At 48.8% G+C, this 23,632-nt stretch overlaps 1 protein-coding gene across 1 annotated transcript in view; it reads left to right on the forward strand.

Annotated features, from left to right (window-relative positions):
- XKR6 (XK related 6) overlaps positions 1 to 23,632 on the forward strand; it is a 192,970-nt gene that overhangs the window by 55,684 nt on the left and 113,654 nt on the right. The window lies entirely within an intron of this gene.

A 23,632-nucleotide genomic window follows, 5' to 3' on the forward strand; every position in this document is an offset into this window, starting at 1 on the left:
TTCAGGAACTGCCTTCTGGAGCAGAAAGTACCGGATAGGTCAGAAAATACGGTTTATACGTTAAAAATGTGTTTTATAGGTCAAAATTTAAATTTTCTGGTTGCTAAGCATTATCTATATTTTAGTGGTAAGCCTGAGAGATCCCAGAATTGAACCCTCATCTCTGGTCCTGCCCTGTGCCTTCACTCCTTACTCACACCTTGCAGTATTATTTCAGTTTTCTTACAGAGTGCAGACGGCAAGGAGAAAATCCTGCTGCATTTCTAGAAGGGAGAGAGAGGAAGCAGAAAGATGTTAAAGGACGAATGCAATAGATAACCTAAATATTAACCTGTGTACACCGAGATGGATTTTTTTTCTCAGATCACCTACAGGATTAACTATATGACAGTAAATCAGTGTGTGGGGGCACTTGGAAATATGTGTACGTTTCAGTTTTTAGCGGTGCGAGGGATGCACTCCTGCAGCCCGGGCGGCAGAGAATAGCCTTGTTTTTCTGAGCTGAGTTGCTCGGGCAGCCCGTGCTATTTGCCATTTGTTGTGGGGTAGAACCTGAATCCGTCCCGATGACGTTGAATGAGCCGTCCTTCTCCCCCAGAGCGGAGAAATGCCATTAATCCTGACGGGGACCCACCATATTCAGGGATTTCACATCACCTGTGCAGAAAAGGTGGGTTTGGAAGCATCCTCTTCCATCTTAACATGGCTTTGACCAGGCCATTGCATGCTCCTGCCACCAGGAGCACCTTCTATAAAAAAACTAAGATGTTTTTAAGTAAATCAGCGCTGGAAGATTGCAGTGCTGTCAGAGTGACTTATCTCTGCTGCCTTGGAAAGGGCATTTCTGGAAGAACACGGCGGATGCTGCCTTAGCAGGATGCCACGTGCACCTCCCCGGCGAGCAGTCTGGTCTGAATCCTGCGGAAGGTCTTCAAGAGATCTATTGGTGCCCTACTTAATTTAAAATGTTTGGTTTATTTTTTTTGTTTTGTTCTCATCACTATAGTAAAATTATTTTTACGACCCTTTGGGTATTACCTGCCTTTATAATCTTTCTATAATTAAATTTACAAATCCGCTTTTTAGCTGGTCATGTCTAAAACCTTGCAAACGGGATCCTTTGTGCGTTAACCTATATTTATGTTACTCTTATTCCTTCTGGCAGTAATTATCCTGGCTCTAGGCCTAGGATTAATCCATAAGATGCTGAACATGCTTGAATTTTTTCCCCCTTTTCTGTGGCAAACTCTCTCATCTTATGCAGAGCAGGGCATTTTTAAAACCGCTTCCTATGAAGCAGGTTAAATATTACCCCTCTTAAGTGATTCACAGGAGGAGCCATAGCAAAGGTTAATTGATCCTGTGCCATGGATACGGAGAGGAGGAATGATTCAGCCTCCGTCACAAGGAAGGATTTATGGGAGGCGTTTGGCTGTTTCCGAGCCTGGTGACGCAGCTTTTGCTGCGCGGCCGAGAGACCGTCACCCGTCACCGCTCTGCGGGAGTTTGGGGTGTCAAGCTGTAACAAGGCCGGGTATGTTGTCAGTGCAGTACAGGGGCTCCGGCGCTGGGCTGGTGGGGCTCATGCACCGTGGGTTTGGAGCTGTTGGGCATGAGGCCATGCTGCCTTGTTCTCCAGCACATACTATAGGTGCTAACCTGTGGGGCACAGCACTCCTCAGTAGGTTAGAGCCGCACACAGGGCGTGCCAGGGGTTGTTGTGTCTCTCCATCCAAAAATGAAGATCTCAGTGACCTCAGCAGAAGCAGGATTTCACCCAACTTGACCCAAAGGTAGAGCAAAACGCCGCTGGGTTCTGTGGACTTGGTGCAAGACCCCTTTAGCATGAGCAAAGTGATGGCACTGTCCTGCCACTCGGAGCTGGAGCAGAAAGTGGCCTCTTCCCTGGGTGTCCCATGCAGCTGAACGTTTTGGATAAAACCTGCAGTATCCCAAAGCTGCTCTGCCACCGACCAAAAGTGCTTTAGAGGTGGCTTGGAAGAGCGAGGGAGCAAGTCCCCTTGCAAAGGTTGTTACTTGCTTGGTGCATCTCTGCGTCTTGCAGGTGAACGTGTAGTTGCTTCTCATAATCGTTAACTTCTGCAAGTCTTTTCATGTTTGCTGAACTTGGAATAAACTGGGTTTTGTTGTAATGAAGCACGCTGAGCCCTGACTCCTGTGTTATAACGCAAAAAGAAAAGTAGAATTTCTGGCATCTTCTAGAGAATATCAAAAACATTGGTGTGGCTTTTTCCTGGATGACATTGAGTAGAAATTAGTCTTACGTGGATGGGAGTTCTACATTCGCCCTAACCCATGCTGGAGGATGTATTCCTGTGTGAAGCCAAGGACACCTTAGAGGACACAGAGAACGCAGCACTTGGGGTTTGGGTTTTTTTTCCCCCCCCATAAAGCTGAATATAAGCTGTGATGCCTCGGCTAGCTAGTACGGACCCCAGTGGTCCCTGGGTCTGGTTCAAGAGTTAGCCTGCTCCAGGGATCATTCCCAAATGGCCTTTTACTAGCAACCACTTTCTTTTGGAGAGAAACGGTAGGATGTGTCTGTGCCCGGTAGCACTGTGACCAGAGGATGGATCCTGGTAAGGTCTGTCCTACACCACCTACGTTGGCAGATTGGATTGCGGACCTACCTGCCTTTGAGGCTACTGGTCCTCTCCAGTCTGGTAAGATCGCTGTGATCTGAAGCATGGTTTCGCAGCCTACTTGATTAAAATTTCATCCGGTCATGTCTGAGAGAGAAAAGTCTTGGATTTGTTTGTTTCTTGTGGGTTTGTCTGAGTAACGCTTCATAAGTAGGGAGGAGCATTGAAGTGTTAAAATCCACCATCTGCAGCATGCTACAAGATCCTTAAAGAAACCATGGAGGGTACGCACCCACCATAAAATACCAGGCTGGAACGTTTATTCATTGTCTTACCATAGAAGGTTTCGGGGCCATCAAAGAGAGGTACCAACAACCTTCTGGGAGCAGGGGTGGGTGTCATGTTAAAAATGAGCACAGCCCTTAGCGTGGGTGATTGACAAATTGCAGATAGCTGGGGAAGGAGAGTTCTGGCCCAGGTTGCCCCGAGAGGTGGTCGATGCCCCATCCCTGGGAACACTCAAGGCCAGGCTGGACGGGGCTCTGAGCAACCTGCTCTGGTTGAAGATGCCCCTGCTCATGGCAGGGGGTTGGGCTGGATGGCCTCTAAAGGTCCCTCCCGACTCAAACCATTCGACAATTCTGTGACATGTGTCCTCTCCTCCTGCTCCTGTGATGCTGGCTGGGTTATTGATCAGACCCTCTCTAGTCCTTTTCTAATAGCACATCCTTCTCCCCCTCTCTGGGATGTCTAAGAAGGAGGAGGCACTGTGAAAGACTTGATACTGTTTCTGGACTGCTGGTGGAGCATCAGCATTTGGAGGTACTCCCCATGGCTGAGCTCTCTTTGGAGACTGGCCCATGGCCAACACCCAGCCATGCCCGAATAGTGGTCAAGGTGGCCTCAACGAGTTTGTAGCTTGAAGCTTCAGCCTTCCTGGAGACCCAGATCGATGCAGCATCGTACTCTTTGCTGCTGTGTTGGGAGAGGTGCCATGTGCTGTAGCAAACGTTGCCCGTTGGGAGTTTTTCCTCAGGAAACCTTTCTGGAGTCATTGATTTGCAGCGTGTCTGAGCCAAATTTAAGCATGGAGCCACATAGATCTGAATTTAGCTGTGCTGGCTGTTTTCCCTAGGAGGAGGGATCACGGGGATGGATTTGATTGCCTCGGAAAATTAGTGTTGATTTCAGTGAAGAATATTTTATTACAGTGTTTGCATTGGCATTCTCTTCATAGGATAATGGCTAAGAGTTCCCAGTGTTTCCTGTGCTTGTGTGTATTTAATGATTTAATCTATTCCTTCCAAATACTGGGTTGGGGAAAAAAAAAACCCAAAGGCCTGGCTGCCTGCTCTTAATATTCCATGGTAAAATAAAATCAGTAATTCCAAAGGTGGCGTTGCAATTGAGAAGAAAGAAAACTAGACTTGGAAAATATTAAAACTGAATAATACACTCCAAAATAGACACTGGCCATGGTGTTTGCTTCCATTACAGAGGAGAGTGAGGCTGTAGTGCTTTCAGAAATAGGGATGCTGTTATTTCCATCCCTTAGCATGGGTTTAGGCTCATGAGTTTGAAGCTGTTTGCTGGTGAGGGGGTGCTCAGTCTTTCCTCTACCACATTTAATGCCTTGAACAGCCCTTGGTCACCTGCCTGGGGAAAAAAAGTTGAAAATTTTGCCTGTGTAAAAGCCCTTTTTAAGCTGAGGCTTCTGCTGTGATTTTTAGGGTGCAAGCACTAAAAGCCTTTGGCATTTGCTTGTTCAAGTGCAGTTTTACAGGACAGAAACAGCGCCGTGCTGCCCGATATCTGCCCTACCGTATTCCCCAAAATGAGCCCGAGCAGTAACCGATGCTCTCCAGAGGGTTGCCGAAGCCTCGTTAGGCACCGGCAGGTAACGAAGGATGTGTCCGCAGCACCAGCCCTTCCGGGAGCGGTTTTACAAACATAAAATAATGAGTTGACCAAGCTGCTGGCCTTTAAACCATGTTTTCCCCTGTGTGAGCTGTTAACACCTCCCCTTAAACTCTCTTTAATCCCTGCAGGCAGCAGCTCAGCGCTATTAAGGTTTCCCTGCCCTGAGGACCCAACCGTATGCTGCACATGTGGGGCGCGCGCGAGCCAGGGAGGTTGTTTAATAGCATCAGGCAGTTCGATCCAGTTTAATTTGGGCTCTGACTTGCAAAGAGCAAGGCGGGTAAGAGTTGCCGCTGCAAGTCACATGCTCAGGAGTCTCCCATATCCCTGCCAGCTGTTGCTGGTGAGGGATGGCTTGCAGCAAAGGTAGAGACCTCCAGGATGGGGCAGGCATGCGGCAAGCTCGCCGGCTGTGCGTTTTAGCCTGCCTGTGTTTACAACTCGGAGCCTGAAGATTTCCCTTGCCTCCCTTCTCCGGCATCGCTGCAGGCCACGGGAAATTTCGGATCAACAGGCAATATCTTCAGACAGCTCCGGCAAGTGAGACTAATGAAAAAGGCTACGTAGTGCTAAGGCTGGTGTTGGCCGCTCATAAATTCAGCGCTGTACCTGTTAAACCAGGCTGCCATGCCCGGCACGGGGGAAACAAGTGTAATCAAAGAAAGGTATTTCAGGCACGCAAGTTTGGCTAATTAAAATGCTAACGATGTGCTGGAGCTAACGAGACCAAGGCTGTACGTTATGGGGGCCAGGGCGTGCATCCAGGTCTGCTTGCAGAGCTTCTGGTCAAGGATGTTGCTCCTTCTGCTGAGGACTGGGAAAAGAAATACAGAGACTGATAGTAGGGGAGGGCTGAGCATCACTTAAAGGTTATTGCATGCTTTGTGTAAGTCCTGAGCCTTGATTCATGGCATCACTGAGCTGGCAGGGAATCCTATCTGGGGTTTATATCAGCATATTTCTGGATCAAGAGTACCAGCCAGGCTTTGTTACCTCTGAGCATCTCCCTGAGCAGCTCCCCTTTAGGAGAGGAGCAGGGTGGTCGAGAAGCACAAGCAGAGGAGTGCAGATGACAGACCTCTATCGTCTCCTGACTTCTGAGTCTCTCTGTGGGCAGCAGAAGGGCTCCTTTATAGCATGTTTACCAAAGCTGCCTGGAGGAGGTTGTTTAAACAGCAGTGGTTTGAACCATGCTCTTGACATAATTTTTCTCCATCTGCAGCCTAAATACCAGCCTCTTCTCTGAACTGAATGACTCTTGTGGTTAGTCGCATGCTTTTAAGGTGCAATCGTTCCCTTCGTAAGCTCCTGTGCCATTTAGAGCCGCCTAGCATGATTTCTACAGCAAGACTCGGGCATATACCAGACCCTATATGAGAAACACAGCATTTGTAGAAGCATATGGAGACATTGTGATTCAGGCTGGATCTGCTGCATGAAATGAGGACACACAGAGCAGGACAGGGATGCTGTGAGATCGTGGTGCTGAGACTGAGGCTGTTTCCCCATTGATTCTGCTAAAACACATATATTTTCTTTATGTACAGTTCTGAGCCACATGTGTGGCTCAGGAGAATGAAAATCTAGGATGCAATAAGTGGTAGCTTCCAGTACTGAACAAAATCTGGCTGTTTGGGAAATGTTCATAAGAAGCAACTCACCCATCCACATGCTGGTTTCTTTGATGCTCGCGGGCAAGGGCTGGTGCATCCGGATGTGGTGGCTTAAGGAGTTACTGTCCGAGTGCTGTGCCCTGTCCCTCTGCCAGAGGCAACGCCTCAAATCCTTGGCTTTAATCAGTGGAGAGGTGGCTCTGCAAACACGCTGCATGAGGAATTGCAGCAGCAGAGACTGGAGCACACCGATTCTTGGGAGCTGCAAGAGCTCCGGAGGTTCAGTTCAGCGCCTGGCTTTTGGAGACCTCCTGAGCACCTCCTGAGATTGGGTCTCATCCAAATATCTTGTTGCAATACGGTATGAATCTGCCAAAAACGCACCGTGCCGTCTGCCCCTTGGCGGTGGTGGCACTTGGCTCCTTGGAAACTGAGCTGGGAGCATCTTCCTGGAGGGGCTAGAGCTGACCTCACTTGGTCAGCTTGATATCTCGTGGCTTTTCTGCAGAGCTGTTGGGGGTCATCTGTGCTTGAGGTGCCATCCTCCACTTGGCCAAGCTCAAGAGATGGCGGTCACTGTAAAAATGTCCTAGTCTGGTCAGAGCCAAGCATGTAGTAGTTCTGTCGGCATAGTGTGTCCATGGGAGGATGGTGGACCTGGCATGAAGCTGTGGTGTTTTTTTTATAAATTCAAGCCATCAGGGTGTGTTCATGCTGGGTCAGTGCTTTGACTGAGGGAGCTGTGGAAATTTTGATCCAGTTCAAGGTAACCTGAAACTGGATTTGTGTGTTAGAATAGAATAGTTCCAGTTGGAAGGGACCTACAATGATCATCTATTCCAACTGCAAGATCCCGGGGCGTGAACACTGCTGTCAGCCGGGGCACGGTGCAGATACCTGCCGGGTTGTGAAATGGCCCTGTAGGGTTGACATTTCCCTTTTCCACACCCCAGAGTGGAGCTTGTAGCGGTGATGGGCTGGTTTCCCCCATGTCCTCTGCAAGCCTCAGCCCTACCAGTCAAATCAGTTTAAAAACACCTTCACTTTTGACTATAGAGATTATTTGTGCGAAGAAGCACTTGAGTTAACAGCACCAGGAGCTCAAGGTAAGTTTACAGCAAAAACTTGCACTTCAAAGAGGCAGTGCATCTTTTTCAGCCAGACAAGTCTACTCTCACCTAATCCTCAATGGCGTGGAGTAATTGGTTCAAGAGACAAGCAGTTTTTGTGGCAGGAGGAGCAACAAAGAGTTTGAGGAGAAGGATTTAAGCTGGTTGTTCGGGGGGAGGACCGTAGCGCCTGTGAGCAGCGTTGAGGGTGAGGGTGAGGGTGAGGGTGAGGGTGAGGGTGAGGAGCGGTGGTGGGAGCAGTTGCTCTCATGTTGGGTGCACACATGGTACGCTGTGATGGTGTTTGTTATGTGTGGGGCTGGAGGTTTTGCCTGTAAAAAATTGGTTGTGGTGTTGTGAAAGGGAGTGGTGGGACAGCCCAGCTCATGTTAAAAGTCAGGGGTAGATGTCCCCCCATCCTCTGCTGCATGAAGCTTCCTCTGGATGTCTTCTGCTCTGTGTAAAGCGTTCATCCTTTCTTCACTATAAATGAGTTGCTTTGCAAACTGAAAAAGTGATTATTAAATGAACCTTCTTTTTCAAGTGAGTTTTGAAGCCTTTTGATGTGAGAACAGTCCTGTCGTGTGATTCCATGGCCACAAAAATGTGCTTTTTATTTTCAAAAGGAAAGACTCAAACCTGGGGAGAAATTCCCAGGAGGGAAGTTTAACAGCTTTCAAAGTGTTCTGCAGCACTTTTTCTTTTTGTGTGGGCAGGAAGATTTCTCTCCCCTCAAAACAGGCAGGCTCCTCTTTGCAAAATCCCTCTGGGCTTTGCAATAGCCTCCAGGCCTGTGATCCCTTCTGATGATGCCGTGAAGTTATCTGGACCACGGGAAGCCATCAATGCTGTGATCCAGCTTGACAAAGCAGCTTCATCTTACTTCCTTAGCTATGGTGATAGCTGGGGTCCTCCCAGTGTTCAGAGATCCCAAATATATCGTGCTCAGAGCCCACTGGCTGTGCCTGAGAGCTGCAAAGGGTGTAGAGCAGCCTGGGGAGCTGCCTGGCCCAACTGAAGCACCTCTTGTGATGCGTGCCGCATCTTGGAGACTTCTAGAGCCTGGCCTAGATAACTGTACCCCACCGCTTGCCTTTCCATGCACTGCCTTTTCAAATAAACAAATAAATAGATATTCCTGGGGTGAAACTCTCAAAGCCTTCTGGAATCTAGGAGAACTAACAGCAAGTACTGTCCAGGATGGTGGAGGGGAAAATTTCCTGGTGTCATCTTGAGCAGCTGCTTCGCTTCACAGTCCCACGGCTCTAGTCAAGCAGATTAAGACATGAGAGCATGTGGGCCTTGGAGCTGGTGCAAAATCCAATGTGGGCTCTCGCTGCCAAGTGAAGCAGCCTGACAGCTGTCCAGATGGTACATCAAACCCAACCACGCTGCCCGTGGTAAACCTCGACCACTTCTCGTCTGCCAAAGAGCAGGACAAGCCGTGGCAGCCAGGCTCCTCCACCTGGCAGCAGTGAGTCGGGATGCTCAGCTTCTCGGAGGAGAGCAGTAGCAGTTCTGAAGTCCTGCTCATAGCTTGGAAACATCTCTGATTCCTTCGTTAGATGTTGGGTTATGTTAGGATTTAGCAATCTCCAGCTGAGCTTGCAAGAGATAACAGACTGTGCCCCTGTAAGAGCTTGCAGTTGAATGGGAGGCGATGAGCAGACAAGGCGACTTCGGATTTTGCCAGCAGCCTGATGTGTGCACATTTTTGTCTTCTGGAGTGACAGAGCGGCATGAAGATTTTCATCAGTACTGCCCAAGAAGGCACGTGCTTCATCGCAAAGCAGTTTGGAGCATCGACACAAGCAGGCACAGGTGGAGCCCAGGCTCCAGCAGCTCTTCCAGGAGCGTGCGACAGCCAGAGCCGATGCCAGAGCAAGCGTAGCTGTCAAAGAGCTGCCAGGTGGATTTCAGTCACTGTGGTTCCTTCAGTCCTGGGATTTTCTGATTCTCAGGCCTCCGGGGAGAATATCACTAATGCAATTTGAGATCCATCACTCAGTGAAACCCTGTGGGAATTCAGCACCAGCTCGCTCCCACCTTTGCTGAGCCCATTGCTTTTGCTGCAGAAAGAACTGCTCCGCTCAGGTGTTTGTTCCCATCTTTTTCATACACCGAAATGTTTGTTTTCAGTGAAGAAATGCCTTCATGCGTGACAGAGCCCTGGCTGCCCTCGCAGCCAGCACGCTATGTGTTTGTCCTGCTGCAAACCCGGGTAGTGCCATGGTCCCGAATAAGGCATCTCCGTGGCAGAGAGCGGACTGACAGGCGAGGAGTGGATCGGCTGGGGAAACCTCCCGTAGATTGAGCTCTGTGTGAATTTAGGGGTCGAGTAAGGATAGAAAAGAGGTGCTCAGTCAGCGAGGATGGGATTGTGTTCATCTCCTCCTACGCCTACACGTAGGAGTCTGCTCCAGGGAAGGAAACCTCTGCAGCCTCCGCTGGCTGTGTGAAGATATCTGTGTTAGCTGCAGTAGGAGCCTGGAGAGGGGACTTGGACATGGACACCTGCGGTTTGGCTGCGACTTTTCCTGGGAATTATATCTGCTTGCTTTGGTGAAGCTCTGTCCACGCAGCATTTCCCATGATGGATTTAGGTGGCAGAGCAACGTGCCACTGCTGAAACGTGGTTTTTCGGTGCAAAGCCAGGAGCATCCCATGAGAACCACGTGGAACCCAGTACCGGCGTGCGGGGCAGAATCGCCAGGGCCTTGGGAACCACCGCTGAGCCCCGCAGCGAGGGCGAGATGTGAAGGAAGCAAGCCCCGAGTGGGAGTCTGTTTTTCTACCAACGCTGAATTCAAAAGGAGCCGTGAATGTAGAGACAGCTGAGCAACGGCACGGCCTCCGCTTTCCTTCTGCACCAGGAATTATTTCCGCTAAAAGGGCTGTTTTGCATTTTCTTTTAATATTAATTTTCCATTTAACAATGTCACTCATGAAGCTCGGGTACAGCAAGTGATTATTCACATCTAAGTGCAAAAAGCCAGGCTGGGCATTACGCTCTCCTGTGTTAGAGGTTCCTGCCAGGTTAGTTTGTGGGGAGCAATATCTTCTTCCACGTTTCTGGGAGAATCAGCATTGCATAAAGGGTGAAATACTTCCCTGGGTCCTGGGACATACGGATCTACCATTCAGCTACCCAGTAACCTCCTGCTAAGTTTTTGGTGACAAGATCTGCTGCCTGTTAGACATTTGTGCTCTGTCTGGCACAGCAGGGCAGTCTGGGTGTTGGTTTTTATCTCAGTGTTAAATAACTTTGTCCACAGATTTTGGAGGTAGGAGGGAAAGGGCTCGCAGTTGGCTCTCTTAAGTGTGACTTTGTGGATTATCTGTGTTCCCAGCCATGTAATACAGAAGATGCTGTGTGGCTCTGCAGCCTCATGTGTGGCTTCACCCACCCCCGGCGCTGCCTCTCTGGTGTCCTGGTTTTGGGCAGATCTCCAAGGACATTTTCAGTGATGGATGTCTTCACTGGAAACATCCCATTTGGTGTACATGAATCCTACCCAAGAGCTGTAGTAGCAACCACCACCCGTGCTTACAGGAGGGGTCTTCATGGTGTAATGCTCTACCATATGAGCCTCTTTATGAGGTCCGTTGGTTACAGTATCTCCTAGAAGAAGGTCCTGCCTGGAGACGTGGGAGAAGACTGCTCTGAACTTGCAGATTTGGACATCTGAGCGTGAAGGGTGACACATTCGGGTAGCCAGCTCTCTTTAAAGTAGGCTCCTGAGTAGCTGTGAAGACCCAAGCCAAAGTTTGCATGAAGGATGTGATGGCCCAAGCATGGAGAGGGACTCGTGTGATGTATTTTGATGGCTCCTTGCACATGGCAATTCCCTGGCATCAGCAAAGCTGCTTCCCCAGGGCCTGTCCCCACCTGTCCTCTTGCTTCCTTACTTATGCAGTACTCATTGCTGTCGTATCAAGCTTGCTTCCTCACTTAAATTAACTGTTTCCCATTGCAAGGATGTGTTGGCCCTTTATTCAATAAAAAGATGTATTGCAAATGGATGCGATCCCCAAAACTTGTGCTCCATCACAGCGTCGCTTCCCTGTTTTAAGTTATTGCCAGTATTTATGAAGCATTCGCTTTCGTTGACCCTGACCCTGGCCGCCCACTCCCTGCAGCCATTCTCCATTTCAATGCTTGGAGGATGTGGAGTCACAAAGCACAAGAGATGGATATTGGGCAGCCACTGCACTGCAGCTTAGAGAACCTGTAACCTTGTTTTACTTAAAACCCGCAATCCTGAATTCAGTCTAGTGCAATCCTAGAAGAAAACTGCGTTGGGTTACGCTTCTTCTAGTGAACACACCTATTTATATCTAGCATAGAGAACATGACTTGCATGTATTTAGCAGAGAGAATATGACTTGCAGAGAGTTACTCATCCCATTTTGAGGCAGGTGTCCCAGGCCACTTCCAACCACCAGCCTTCCTGCTCTCCTGTCCTACTTCACAGCTTGTCTCAAACTGGGGATAACAATGCCTCTGGGCTCTCACATCCCCCAGCCTACGCAACACTTGAGAGTAGATGTCCAAAAGCACTCAAAGTGCTGACTTTGTAGAGGCTGCTGTTCTGTTTCTGCTGTGAGCTGTCCTGTCACACAGGCTTGGGAAACAAAGCAAGGGCAACCAGGTGGTGGAAAGGTTCAGAAGCCTCTTTTGTTTGCTTTTTGCCCTTGAAAGGCAAAATGATGTCATGGAGGGAAGCTGAAGGCACGAGAAAGCTACTCGTGGCGTTGACACCTGAGTTTTGGAAGTTAATTGCATAACAGCCTTTGCCACGCTCCCAAATCCTGTGTCTTGGTAGCACTGTATCAAAAAGGAGGATGTGAAGAGTCCAGAGCGTCATTCGGAACTGTGCTTAATGGTGTCCCTGTTTGTGCACCACAGTGGTGTCTATCGTGAGGCACTGGCAAGAGTTCACGACACCTGTGGATGAATTATAATGACGTGAGAAATAAGATTGCACAAGGAGTCTTCGGGCAAGTCTCGGGGGCAGTTTGGCAAGGAAGCGATTAGCTTACAGGCTTCATCAGAGAGAGAATTCGTATAAGATGTTGTGTTTTCTGGCTGCTAATAGCAATGGGGGTGCAGCCACAAATAAAGAAATGCATCACGCATTTTAAACCTCCTATACAAGCATTTCTGCAGGGAGGATAATAATGGCACAACCTCGAGGAAGTACAAGGAGGTACTCTGAGGCAAATGAACTCCCGCGGATAACGGAGAACGAGGAAAGAAAAAGAAGGGGGGGGAGAAACAGCTTGGTTGGAGCAGAACTGAATCCTGGAAATACTCCAGGCTTTGGGAATCGGTAGGCTCCTGGTTCTTGATGGCTCCCTCATGGAGCTTAACAAAGACTGGAATATAAAGATATGTTAATACCTTTTCTTTGGGAGTTGTTTGCCTCTGTTGTGGACTACGGGACTTGAGCCTCAAGCCTAAAAATAGGGATAATTGATGTAATCCTAAACCAAAGGAACACGCCAGCTGACTGCACAGATTATAAGCCTGTCTCCTCAACACCTGGAGGTCGTGGGGTGACATGCAAAGAGGATATTTTTTGAATGCTGCCCCCCTGATCATCACGTGTGATGAAAAAGCAGTGGGCGATGGGAGCGAGGGATGGATGGAGCAATTTGTTGTTATTCATGAGAGGCACTCTGGGAATGGATTTCAGGAAGCTGATACCTTCTCTGGAGGTCAGCCCATAACTGTGGGCTGCTGTGGAAGATTGCCGTTCACAAGGGAAGGAGGTGACTTTTCTGTCTGAATTTAAGCTGTCTTAAACTATCGACTGCTGCCTTCTTGCTATAGATGCAACCAGTGCAGATCCCTGTGCTCAAGCTGAAATTCCCTTTTAGTTTTAAAAAAGCCGGCTGGCAGCACGCTCCTTGCAAGAGGTACCCAACTCCGAGGTGCACCCCCAAGTTGGTCTGAAAGAGGACGTCGCCACCAATGTCCTTGCAGTAGAGGTGGCCTTTGTTGCCTGCTGAGAGCCATTGGGATGGTCTTGGAAATCTGTGTTCAGGCTTTTCACCATGATGACAGGATTATTTTGTCTCTTTAATCAGTGCCAGCGGGATCAGAACAAGGACTTGGTGATGTAGAAACAACTGTTTGCAAAGAGCTAGAGGAGAGTAGCTCTGCAGGGTCCTGCTGGTCACCGGTGCCTGGCTTCAGCTGGGATCTTTAGATACCATCCAGGATGTGTTGAGATCTACCATCCAATGAATATAGCATTTCCTTACCATGCCTGTACTAGCACTGCCATCCCAAAGAAATCCTAGGTGCATCCAAACTGCCTGTTTTGATGCCCGATGGGACCAGGGACCATTCCCAACAGGCAGTTTGGATGTCACTACCCTTTCTGGATGCCAGGGTAGTTTAATAGCAGACATACAGTGGAGGCAGTAGAAAGGTCCCTGGCTCTGTTTTGTTCCTGGTGTTGCAACTGTCTTTACTCATTGTCAGCAAAAAGAGTCAAAAATAAAACCATTTAGTGAAGAGTTCAGACTGGGAGAGGCAGGATGGGTGATGCTGTCTGATTCATCCCGTGCCCATGTCCTGGCAGGCGCCGCCAGTTTGGGAACATGAAAATGAGAAGCGGCAAGACTCAAGGCCGCAAAGGGGATACTGGTCCGTGCCCAGACCATCCTGTGGCTGGGATGCAGATCAGCAGTGACCCTAACTAGCCACGAGGCTGGAGATTTTAAAGCTCTTCTGGGCAGAGTCCTCATGCATAGCATAGCTGAGTCTTTATTAGGTCTGGTAGATGCTACTGAAAAATTAATAATGCACTTACAGGTCTTAGTTAAGGCGTCTGCTCTGGGCAGTGAGTGAATGTCCCTGCTGACGGGGCCTGAAAACCTTGAGAGCTAAGTGTTGGTTGCTATTTATTCCCTTTTATTTAGCATCTATATTTAATGCTTCGCCTCTTTCAATGGCTTTGCAAATATGAACGAATTAATTGGAAAGTTACTGCAGTGCACATAACAAGTAGAGCCTTGCTAATTAGTCAGAGTGGGGTGTTCACGTATCTGTGTTCAACAGGCTACTTCGAGTGTTCGTGTTTACTTTCTTCCTTCCACTCCAAGCGCTGCTTTCAGCTACGCTTCACTGATGGGGGAAATCCAAGATTCAGAAAAACTGCTTTCTGAAGGGTTTTTCTTAGAAAAGAAAGGCAGAACCTCTGTGCTCTAGAAAGAGGAGTTACACTGATGCATTTAATCTCCTGATTTACAGTGAGTTAAAGTTGTCCTTTTTTCTTCCTTTCTCTTGCTCTTTTTTGAAGACTGATCAGATAGCATTAAAAATATACCTGGCTGGGAATGTACCTCTAATTAATTGCGTTGCAGCAAATGAGACCATTTCAATAAATCCTCCATGCGCATTTTAGACCTTAATCAAGTGGTAACCTATTTGACAGAGCATTGCAGTGAGCTAGGTAATTTCATCCCTCTTGGAATAAGGCTTATTCCATAGAAGTGATTAATGAATTAGGAGTTGTAGGTCATTCTGTTACTGCAGTCACCGTGGGGTGTGTTTTGTTTTTGCATCTGTGCCCAAGAGATAGCTTCCGAGTGTCTTCCTCTGCTGGGTAACTGCTTGCTTCTCAAGCTTATCCATCCCAAATCTCCCTGTAATATCAGTGGAAACATGGTGGAGCAGGGAATGAATGCAGGGGGAAATTAAGTTGCTTTGAAATTAAGTTGCTTTCAGTGGGTTTTGCTGAATCTGTGGCCGAAAGCACCCTCCAGACTTAGAAAAATTGACGGGAACTGATCTTGCTTTCTCCATCATCATGGCCTCAGCTTGCTTCCTGCTTCTGCACTGGTCACCTATGGATAATTCAGTGGGTTAGCCCTTGAAACAAATGGAGCTGGTAGGAATAGTCCATGTTTCTTTTACGTCTCTGAATGGACATCTCCATCTTTCCCCAGTGACCTTGATGGGAAACCCTACAGCATGCCCCAAGGAGTCGTCAGAGACGTAGGGCTGAGAACAGCACTGAGCTCTTCTTTGCTTTGTAGCTCAGTACATCGTTGCTACTCACCACGGGGTGGTTCGAGGACAGGATTGTATAAATTAACATTGGTGGTGTAGTCTTCAATATTATTTCACTGCTGTAAGAGTTTCAGAGTCCTCTAATCTCTCCTTGTTCTGCTGAGTTTCCTGCAGCCCTTTACTTTCATTCGATATGTTGCCTTCAACTCCATGTAGCAGCATAAATTAGATTGAGGTGCATAGTAGCAAAAATGAGCCAAACCAACCAAAAGTAGCCCAAATAAAAGGAAATGCAGAAGAGTTAAAAATGACCCAAATCCTAGTAATTGTCTGGGGTGGGGATTGAGTGTTGGGGGGGGGCAGTGTTTGGTTGTTGCTTGGTTGGTTGTATTTCGCCAAGATGGAGGAGAATTTCTCTATGAAGGTCTGAGGAATGGCTATTCTTTATTCCTTATGTCCCCTGGTTTGGTCTTAATTAGCTGAAAGCACAACGTCCCATGATCCTTCTGTACAGTCACAGGTTCGATACGCCACTCCTACTCATTTGTGAACCTGCTCACAAGTCCAAGAGGCTGTAAGTCTTGTCCAGCAATACAGACATCTGTATTTTTCCTGCTGAACTTGGGGTGTGTTGTTTATGCCCTAAATCCCAGCTGTGACCTCTAAGCCCAGGAGAAACATGTCTCTGGTCCCATCCTTCTCCTTCCTGCTTCATTTCTCTCCGGCCATCCTGGCAGCAGGCGTTTCTCTCTGACTCTGCCCTCTTTGCTGTGCAGAGACCACCAACTCCTTGCTAGGTGCTTCCCCGCCAAAGCTCTGCACCAACCCCATGGATGCTCCTTTCCTGGCTCTCCTGGTCCTTCCATCCCATCCAAGACACTGCCTCAGCCCGCTGCCTCCAGGATGATGCTTTGTAGCCTCCGGGGAATGTCGTGGAATTGGGTTCATCCCCAGCGCCGAGACGCTTCAACACGGCCGTTACAGAGACGGGCGAGATGTTCTGCTGGAGGGAAACGTGGCCAGCACACATCAGCTACCAGGCAGCCGCCGCTTTATCCAGCATCAGGCTCAGATAATCCCCTGTGCCTTTAAACATGATGCACATCAGAGCCAAACAGTGCAGAGGAATTCCCCCTTCCCGCTCCCGCCTCCCAGTCCTCACTGCCTCCTTTTTCGTTTAAATTTTAGGAACTGGAGAGCGGATTGCGGCTGACACAGATTTGTAGCCGTCTCCATGGCTACAGAGACAGGCGAGTTGTATGTGGAGCGTGTTCATTGTTAAGTTTCTAATTTCAGCGAGGTTGCTGGATGGTTTTTCTCCTTTTTTTTCTGCAGCTCCGCGATACCCTGGAGAGGGATGAGAGCTGTCGGTGTCCCTGCCTCCCCCTGCTCCGCCAGGCACGCTCCCTTGCTGCATGCCTGCTATCCTCGGAGCAAAAGCGCTGGGAACCAGTCTCCAGTTTTTGAAGCCTCGCTTTTTTTTCCCCATCTGCCCATTTCTCTAGGTATTTGGCTCACGTCTGCCTCGGAAATTCCCACCACTCCCTGAATTTCCTCAGTGCTTTCTGAGATCTCATCGCCCCTCCTTGCTGCCTCCTCTTGCTCGCAGCCTTGCAAGCGCAGACCTCCCTGGGCACAGACCCATCTCGGTGCACAGCCAGTGGGATGCTGTGCGAAGGTTAACATGCAACAGGCGTTGCTGGCCACTCGCATGTGCAGACTGTAAAGGACACCCCTTATGTGGCTGTGCTGGCAAATTCTGGCCGAGGAGAAGGGGAACAGCATTACCCATCTCTCACATGGGAGGGAAGTGGGATGTGGCCATGTGTTTCATGGAGATTGAGGTGGCACTGGTGTTTCAAAAGTTTTGACCTTCCATTCTCACCACAAAAAAATGCACACCTGCATGCAGACTTGGGAGTTCTTAAAAAACTTTGTTTGAAATGAAGTGAAATTTGGTGTTCCAAATTAGGATTAATGCTGCATCCCCCTCAAGTCATGCTCTGACGTGCTGGGGGGGAAAGAGATCGTGTCCCTTGTGCAGATGCTCTGGAGCTTGAGTGACCTTGTTCGTATTTCCCCACGACTGTGGGGTCTCCCTCCCTCTTCCCAGAAGTTGTGCACAAATTCAATGCACAAACTTGGCCACATCTGCACAACACAGTGCTGGAACCTAGGTCTCCTTGATGACATAGTAATAGCTCTGATGTGCTGTAATCATCATCTTTGTGGTCTTTTCTGTTCAGTATCTGGAGTGAGAGCTGTGTTGTAGCCTGCCAGAGTAACATATCTATAGGGTGTAGCTGAAGGGCTGTGTTGCTTGTCCCAGGGACCATGAAGGTGGCTGGGATGGTGGTGGAAGACTCTGCTGGATGAGGGCAGTCAACCTGCTGCGAATTGTCTATGCCGTCTGCTGGGAATGGTCACTGCCTGGGAATGTGAGGCAATGTGAGTTTCCATCAGCCAAAACCATGTCACAAACCCTGCTAACCGTTAGCAATGTGAATCATCAGTTTCCCAGAGGTGAAGCCTGCACCCTGTTTTAGTTGGGTGTAGGGGCACCCGTGCAGTCAAGAAGAACTTGGGATAGCCGGTGGCAGAGCGGGGCGTCGGGATGGTGGCCACAGTTTGCCCAGTCTGGCCAAACTCCGTGAGCAAGGTCAGGTCCTGTCAGAGAGTGGATGTGCTCAGGCTGTCCTCCTTAGCGGCTTGCGTTAAGCTGCTCTTGTAGGAGAGAGTCAAGGCATTGAGTTTTAGCTCCAGAAACAGAACAAAGAATGGACAGCTGGCGTAGTCAAGGTCGTGAGTGATCCTGTGCCCAACACTTCATGTTTCTCCAGCACAAACCCCTCCTCCCTCAAAGCAAAAACAACCACCTGTGTTTGACCCATGTGAGAGCAATTCTGCTAAAAGTGCAAAGCAGCTCCTCCACTGGGTTGTCAAGCAAAGAGGCCATCTGGCCTCTTGTTGTCTTTCGATCCCAATGCAGGATCCTTCCATTGGGGACTCTATGGATTTGTCTTTCTCTAATGAACGGTATGCATCTGTGCTTGAATATACTTTGAAAGCCTGAAGAATAGCAGCCAATATTTCTTGCCTTTGAAACCACAAAAACAAACATTGGGATGTTTTTGCAACAAATACTACCTCTGCTGGAATCATCGGTGTCCTTTTCTTTTTGGACTGCAAATGGAAAGCGGGGGAAGATGCTACACTTGAACTCCAGTGCCCTGTGCTACCTTTCAATGTCCTACATCAGCAGGTCAGTTAGTACCCTGGCTGAAAACCCCATGGGTGTGCTAATTGAATTAAACTCCTTCCTATAAAGCATTGGATTCTTAAGGTCAATGTGCAATGAAACACATAGCCATAATTGAGGTATTCGTTCACTCATGTGCATGCTGGAGGAAAGGCGTGGCTGACTGATGTACCTACTGATGCACTCCTTGAGTTAGGATTTGCCTGACATTTCAGTCCCAGCTGGTTTGTTTGGGAAGGTTTTCATGCTTCCTGCACACCGAAATAAGTTTTCTTTATCTGACTCATTCCCTCTCCTTGTAGCTTCATTGGAAAGGTATCTTATCAGATCTGTTAAAAAATGTAAGTTTTTTCTTACTAGTGATGTTAAGGGACGAGCCAGTCCCACCAGCGGAGCCCCACACTAATTCCTCGCCTGAGCACTGTGTGGAAGGGTGGGTTTTGTGGCAGACCAAGCTGCATTCGCCTGCTCCGAGTTACCCAACGAAGCAATTTATCCTTCTGTTCTCAGTACGTGGCCATTTTCTTTTGCTTCTTCACCTTTTGAAACAGACAGTGAGTAGGTCCCAGGGCTTTTCTTAGGGGAGACAGAGGAGCAGTTGACTGGAAGAGAGACTAAATCCCATGAGGGAAGTAAGCAAGAAAGGCCGTTGCTGGAGACTGCTGTTCTGGTTGGCTCTGCAGGAGATGAAGGACTTTTTGGGTAGATTAACCTGAGCAGTAACCCTTGCATATTCCAGCGTATCATGATTCCTTCTGCTTTTGGAGAAGAAAACACTGTGTTTCTGAACAGGGTGGGTGTGATTAGAAGAGAGGGAATGATGCTGGGTTCAACCTTACGGATCCTCCCCACCAGGCATGGGAATGGCCCACTCACAAGAAGAGCAGGAGGGCTGTGGGCATCTGCAGGAAAAACAGATGGCTGTTGTGGTGGTCTGGCAAGGACAAGGGCTCTTTCTGCTCCTGGAGAGTGAGGAGAGATTGCTCAACTCTTGCAAGAAAAGCAAGAACAGGATGGGGACTCGGCCTGGGTTTCCAGCAGGAGCTCTGGAAAGGGCAGATCACAGCCGATAAGTGGAGATAACCACGCTCTCATCTCCAGAGCAGCTCACAGCTGAGGATGGATAAAACCTGACTTTCCACAGGCAGAAAGCCAGAGATCTTGTCCATTTTCTGCCAGAGTTTGTCCTTTTCCCACTACTGGTAGGCTACAAAAAGGTCATATTATAAGGACAAATCGAGTCCCCAGTCTTAGAGAAGGGCTGTTATTACTCTGAAGTGAAAACAATAAAATCAGATAACGCCAGGCTTTGCCGTAGTCCCTCTGTACAGAGAGCTCTAGAGGCTTTGCTGTCTCCCTGGGAAAGAAATTACAGTCTGGGGGTTAACTTTTCTGCTTTAGTAATTTTTCAGAGTTGATTTTGGCTTTGGTCTGGAATATCTCTTCAGATTTTTTGTTTGCGTGCTGACATTTTAATAAAAATGTTTTATTTCATGTCTATAGTACTTAAAAAAATAATTGGGAGGGAAGGCAAGGGGATAGCTTTTCATCAAGTGTCTCATTTTCCTAAAGATCCTTTGCTTGGAAAATATATTTTTTCTGAGAAAGTGTGTGTGCTCCAGGAGCTAAGGGTGAACACTCCTCCTTCACCAGCAGAGAGAAGTGGAAATGCAAAGGATTTGCACAAGTTCAAACTCCCCCAAAACAAAGAGCAGGAGGCCCCAGCCCTGCTCCACTGTGGAGGCATCAGCACATGCCCCATCCCAGGAGGGCTGCTGAAACTGGGCGCTTCCCACAGAGGCTGCTGCCGCTTTTTTTTCTCTTTAGCATCTTCTCGCAGATATTGGCACCGCCACCATGCTGTGCTGCAAAAAGCATTTGTATTACAAGCTACAGAGAGGGGATCCGCACACAAAGACCTGACCTACTGTGAATTCACATTAATGAAATTATTTCTGTTAGCCCCACAGACCTTAGGCTGGCCTCCAGACCTGGCCTTGGGGCTGCCAGGACGTGGATGTAGAGAGCGGAGCAGCGGTAAGCCTCGCTGGCCTTGTCTTAGAAATGGCAGAAGGAAAGAAAACTCAGGTGTGGCCTGACAACAAGGTGGAAAATGTAGTGTGGAAGAAAGAGCAGGGATCGGGAGTGTTTCTAGTAGCGACCAGCCTGATCCCATCATATCTTGGAGAGCTTGCTGGAACTTGGCATGTATTTGTGATCTCCCAAGTACATCAAGGGTGAGTCCAGGCTGGATTGGGGCAGAGTTCGGAGGCAGGGTCCAGAGGACAGGACAGGGTGAGATGGGATGCCCATATCATCCCAAATTCATCAGCTGGGGGGATAGTGTAAGGGGTTTGGGGTGCCAGCTGGAAGCAACCTGTATTTCCCCATGGATTTGAAGCCACCAGCCAGGAGACTGCTGTACTCTGAGCCTGGGGTCGGGGTCTCCCTTTGCTGGGGCTTTGCAAAGAGACCAGGCATCAGTTAACCCAAGGGTTGAACTCAGTGATCCCCTTGCTCCAAATCTGGTGCACAGGCACCAGTCGTGGCCCTGCCCTCCCAGCAATGGCTCTTTCATCGCAGCCTGTGGTGGCTAAAACTGCACCAGGACAGCTACCACCTCCAAGTTGCTGAGAGAAAGGAGGGACTAATTAACCTCCCTTATTAGTAGCACACTAATAAAAATGTTAGCATCCCCAAAAGATTTGCAGAATTAATCACAGCTGGAGCGACAACGACTGAAGAGTAAACCTGAACAACAAAAGGGAAGCATATCCCACACATCGTCTTGACTCCCCAGCATGTGCGCATCCACAGTCATGTTTCTGCCTGCTCTCCCTCCCAGAAGTGGTGTTGCAATAGTACCCAAAGGCCCCAGCTGAAATTACCCAGGTGCTGAAGGTCCTGCACATCCTTACAAGATGGTTGCTGCTCTGAAGGAATATTGCAGCCTGATAGAAGAATTATTTTTCGATAGGAAGATGTACAGGACCAGCAAACGTGACACAGAGCCTGTGGGACTTCAGCACTTCTCTGAAACAGCAGCTGAAGGCCAGGAGAAATACCTTGGGGCATCGGAGGCGGTGCCAGATGCATCCCTGTAGGCGAGAGACTCGAGCATAGAGGAGCTTGGAGAGAGCAGTCTAGCTGTCCTGGAGGAGACATCTGCTTCAGGGAGAGTGGAACTGCTTCCCCGGACTCGCTGACTGTATGGGGTAGGACTTCCATGGCTGTGGTGGGAATTTAGACACCTACAGATAGGCACCTCCGTTTAGATACCCTAACCTGGAGCTGAGTCCTGGGCTGGTGGTCTTGACTGCTTGGTGGCAGGTATGAATAGTTCCTGTGAACTGTTTCAGGAACTGCACCAAAATCAATTCGGAAATTAAGCAAAGCCGCTGGAAATGGAGGGTTATGGTCTCTGTTTCCAAGAGTTCAGACCCGAAAGCCACAGTGTAGCACACAGACTCTTGAGCAAAGGGAATTGCTCTGTCGGCAGCGAGTGGTGGGTCTGCTTGGGGAGGAGAACCAGGAAAGGAAATTATTGTGTCAGGTGATATGAAACAACCTCCTCCTCTCCCCTGGCTTATAACCCTCCCTCTGTCACAGCCCAGCCGCTGCCAGCTACATGGGGGTAAAACACAAGAAGTGTTACAGTAGGTTGTAAGGTAGTTTGGCTGGGGCTGTTTCTTCCCATCATTTAGATGTCCACCAGTTTACATTGCTCACAAAGCAGTGCCCTCTGGTTTAGAAATTCCTGGTGGAGTGCGTTCAATTCCCTGCTCAGTGCCAGACCTCCTAGGTGTCTTTGGGGAGACTTCACACCTCCTTTTGCTATTTCCAGCGCCGTAGGATTGATAGCACTTCCCTGCCAGGAAGAAGATCGCGTGCAAAAAGCACCCGTCACCTTTCTCCATGGGCTGTTTGTCTGCCCCTGAGCTCCTTAGAGCGGATGCTATTGCAAGTCTGGATTGCTAACATTTTGCCAGCAGGCACTCGAGCTTTTCTAGCACCGCTGCTCATAATTAAGCTAATGCAATTGTGCGATTGCGCTCTTGTAGTGTGTGTGTTCACCTAACGTGGGGTGGGCATGTGTATCCAGCTCTTAAAAACATCTTCTGAAACCACAGCCTGCAAGGCGGTGATACTGGAGGTTGAAATTTGGTTTGGGAGGAAGATGCTATTTGGCTTCTGTACAAGGAAGACCAACCCTTTCCAACCTGAGGATCAGATCAAACACTTGCCAGTCTGCTAAATGCTAAGTGCTAATTTTGTGGGGTTTTCATCTGTTTCGTGCACTTAAAATAGTATCCCTCCTCTGGCTATCCTTGGGAACTCTTCAAGGAGGTTAAAAATACAAACGTGAAAGCTGTAATGATAAATGTCCCCTCAGGATTGATTTGAAGCCTTTCAGATGTGTTGCAGAGCCAGGGCAGAAAACTGCAGAACTAAAGCTGTAACACTCACACAGCTGAAGCTCTCGTTGCAGAGACGCAGAGGATGTGAACAAGACGTTGCATGATGAAGCACACAGAATAATGCTTTGTTTCCTAGGAGCTGTTCTGCTCCTGGCCTCATAGAAAAGGCATCTTGCACTGTACATCTGCGTACACACGTGCACAGCGTTATCCAGTGGGAAGGAAAGCAATGAACTCAAAGCATTGAGTCGGCAAGGTTGATCCAGGCCAGCTAGCACAGTTCCTAGCCACACTCAGGGGGTTCGGAAGAGCCATGGGCCATTCCCAAGAGGTGATTTGGATGGTCCCTCCTGCTCTTGGGCAAGAGAGTTTAGCTGCAGCAAGCTCTCAGGACCACGGAATGGTGCGTCTCCTAGTTTATGTACAATGGTACACATAGCCATTGAGATGATGACCGTCGGTTGGAGCGAGAGAGTTGTGTGGGTATTGCAGTTCTTGTGGTTGACTGATGATCAAGGGAGCATTGGCGATGGATGCCGCCGTCCCGCTGCATGCAAATGTTTTCCTTCAGAGCTGGCCAGCTGCAATTTTTGCCATAATGTTTGTGCCCAGGTCTGCACCCCCTGGGGCTGGGCACCAAACCTCTGAGTCTTTGAATCTACCATTCTGTGATTCTGTGAATCT

This window comes from Phalacrocorax carbo, chromosome 3 (genome assembly GCF_963921805.1).
Source record: "Phalacrocorax carbo chromosome 3, bPhaCar2.1, whole genome shotgun sequence".
Taxonomy (NCBI): Eukaryota; Metazoa; Chordata; class Aves; order Suliformes; family Phalacrocoracidae; genus Phalacrocorax; species Phalacrocorax carbo.